Source organism: Lupinus angustifolius, unplaced genomic scaffold (assembly GCF_001865875.1).
Source record: "Lupinus angustifolius cultivar Tanjil unplaced genomic scaffold, LupAngTanjil_v1.0 Scaffold_420, whole genome shotgun sequence".
NCBI classification, from domain to species: domain Eukaryota; kingdom Viridiplantae; phylum Streptophyta; class Magnoliopsida; order Fabales; family Fabaceae; genus Lupinus; species Lupinus angustifolius.
Genome location: NW_017727830.1, coordinates 31780 through 35148, shown reverse-complemented (window position 1 = coordinate 35148; position 3369 = coordinate 31780).

The window sequence follows — 3369 nt, the reverse complement described above, 5'->3', positions numbered from 1 at the left end:
AACAAAGGTTTTATCTGAGAACCGCTTCACGCTTGTCCTTTTCTTTCACTTTTTTAAAATTTTCTTTTATCCTTCACACTTTTTTATCCTATCAATGTAATTGGGGAAAATTTACATGAGTAATGTAGTTTGATTCTATTATTTCAAATATAATATAATTTTTGAAATAGTATAATTTTTTGAGGAATTATAGATGTCATGTACGACTTTGGTAAAGTAGCGGAGAGGAATGTGACTCTGTAGGGAAGTCGTGTCTAACATCCACAGATACCCTATTTCTTGTAGGATATATCATGGAACTTGTGGGTGTGATAAACGAGTTTCATGTCAATGTCATGGATTGGCAATATGAGATACGTATTTGTCCATGACAACTACGTGATCCCTTCTCCATATATACAACCCTCTCTCCAAACCAAAACTAGTTGAATGCAAAGAAAAAAACTAAAATCTAACTAACTTGATTCCAGTATATATTCCTAATTTTAGAAGAGTGATTCCTAATTTAAGAAGAGTGATTCATAATCTAAGAATAGTTATTGTATAAGGTAATTAAATTTATTGTTTTGTTCTTTTAACTATTATTTTTTATTTGTTATTTATCGGTACTATTTGTTTACATGTAGATGAACATTATTAGATAGTGTTAGCGATTTTAGAGAGAGGAGGATATTGAGCTATGTAGTGATGATGATAAGGACATTGATATTGTCACTGATGAATTGATTAGCATAACATATGATATTCCTTCATCTTTTTTCTTTATTATTGATTCAATGATTAGCCAAAATTTCTCATTCGGAAGTAGTAGTGTAAATAATGATATTGATAATGATTTGTTTGCTAGTATGCAATTTGAATCAAAAGAAGCAAAAATAAATGCTATAAAATAATTTCACATTAGAAATTTTGTTGATTACAATGTTATAGAGTCTAAGCCAGATAGATATGTTGGTCAATGTTGACATCTACTTAAACTGCAATGAGATGATGGCATTTTCGCTCAACTAATCCCAACAGCCTTCTCCACCCATTATTATCAAGCTCCTCTAACTCAACATTTTGATATGCCTGCACCTGAGCTCCTACAACAATATGATAGTCAAACTCAAAGATATACTTGTTAGATATTTCCTGATGATTGGTGAAACATCAATCCTAGGATCTTGAATATTATGATTCTTACACATAATATAAAACAAGGATACAAAGTCATACCTGAATCTATGTTCTCTGATATACACATGTTAAGAACGTTTTCAACCGTCGAAATTTTCTAATAATCATCCTAACTCTTGTTATACTCAAGTGCTCAAAAATTGGGTTTTCATGAACTTAGAAAATTATTGTTTTGAAACCATGAAATATTGTTGTTCATGAGGCTGTTTTAGTGTTTGAAAATATGCATGTTGTTGATTTTGATGAAAGGAGATGATGACTAAATCAAAGCTATCTTGATTTAGAATGTCGTTTTGAGCATGAGATCAACCCTTATAAAGAAGGTGTTGAAATGATCATGAACACGATAGGAATCATGAACAATACTTTCGAGGATAAAGGATGGTTCAAGAATATGAATCTTGGACCGGATGGATGAAAGTCTCGAATGATCTTAAAATAGATTAAGATGATGTCTTTATCTTAAAGTAGAAAGAAAACGATTTAACTCGTAAATCACTGATTGATTTTTTTGTTTAGTTTCGAGGCGTTTGAAGTCATACAACCTACCCATTCACGTAAAGGAAATCAACCGTTCTACAACCCAAGGTAAGGGAGAATACACCATGACATAGTGGTGTCCGAATATGACACCAGATCTCTCAACTACCTCAAAAGTTGGGAGTTATATTTTTTTTGGTTAGAAACCCATACTTAACCAAATGATTGTGTGCATGGATTAAGTACGGATGATTTCTTAAACTGTATGCTCTAGGATAGATTAAAATATCAAGTATTGTGGTAGTTATCCATGAAGGAACACCAGTCGAGAAACTAAAATGCATAGGGATCGAAAACAACGGAGATTTACGATTCGGTGGCCCAAAAGGGTGAGGAATTAGTCCAAGCTACTATACACCCCTTGCCTGGGCGAGCCACTCTTGCTTGAGCGAGTGGTTCTTGTAACACCGTGCTTTTCAGAGCACTTTTAATTAAGTAATTAGTATTAATGGATTAATTATAGAAATTAATCAATAATGTTTTAGGCTAAACCTTAGTTTTTAGTCTTGTATTATGATTTTCTTGCTTCCCTATTTTTTCAAGATTTTTGGAGAATAAAAGTTTCCAAGACGCTTTCGGGTCGTTTTATCGGGTTTTTGCCCAGTGTTTGAGTTCCGTAACTCGGAATCGAATTCCGATTTCTCCCTTGGCTTCGAAATATTATTTATAATCAAAATAGACACAAATTTTGTCCGTAACTCATCTGTAGATATTTTTCACCTCGAAATTCAAGCTTCGACGTTTCGGGCAAATGTCCTAAATCGCGAGATTGTATATTTCTAGACGAAATTATCCGAAAATGTTCGGACCCTAAATTTATCGGGAAATTACATCATATCACGTCGCATGAGTCACTTCACAAAATCTACCTACTAAATCTTATAGATTTCACTCATTAATGCCTTATGCAAAAGCTTCCAAAATCCCCTAAATCACTCAACAAATCCTCTTACTCCACCACTACTAGACACATCACCTATGTTAGTCCAAATCTACTTAATTTGCATTAAATTTTCTGAGTTGATGAGGGTGAGGCTCTCCTATAAATACCTCACCCCATTTTCTCATTTTTACACTAAATTCCCTATACAAACTAAGGTAGTCTTTTAATTTCTCTTCATCTTCTTCTCATACTTCATAGAAAGTTATGAACTTTTATTATGTTGTTCATAAAATAGAGTTTATATTTGTTCTTTAATTATTTTATGAAGACATAACTAAAGGGGATGATAATGAAATCATATGAACCTTTATGTAGTTTTTGACTTTTGTAAATCTTGAAATTTCTTCCTTGTTCTTAGATGGAAAAACTATATCTTTGGACAAGGTTAGATGAATTATTTGTTTGGAAATATTAGAAATTTATTGTTAGCATTTGAATATGTCTAAAGGTGATGATTTTAAAATCAACGGAACCTTTAATGTGTTTAGGAAAAAGTTTGAATTTTATCCATGAAACTTTATGATGTTGATGAGTTGTTGTTGAAAATGTTTCATTTTTAGAAAGTATTATGTTTTAAAAGTGGTTTAGCATATTTTACTCTTTGATTTCCAAGTTAAAATAATAATTTGGGATAAAAAATGATTTATTAAAGTCTTGACTTCATAAACTTAAAGTGTTACGAATTTTTAGATATTAAAGTAGTAGAA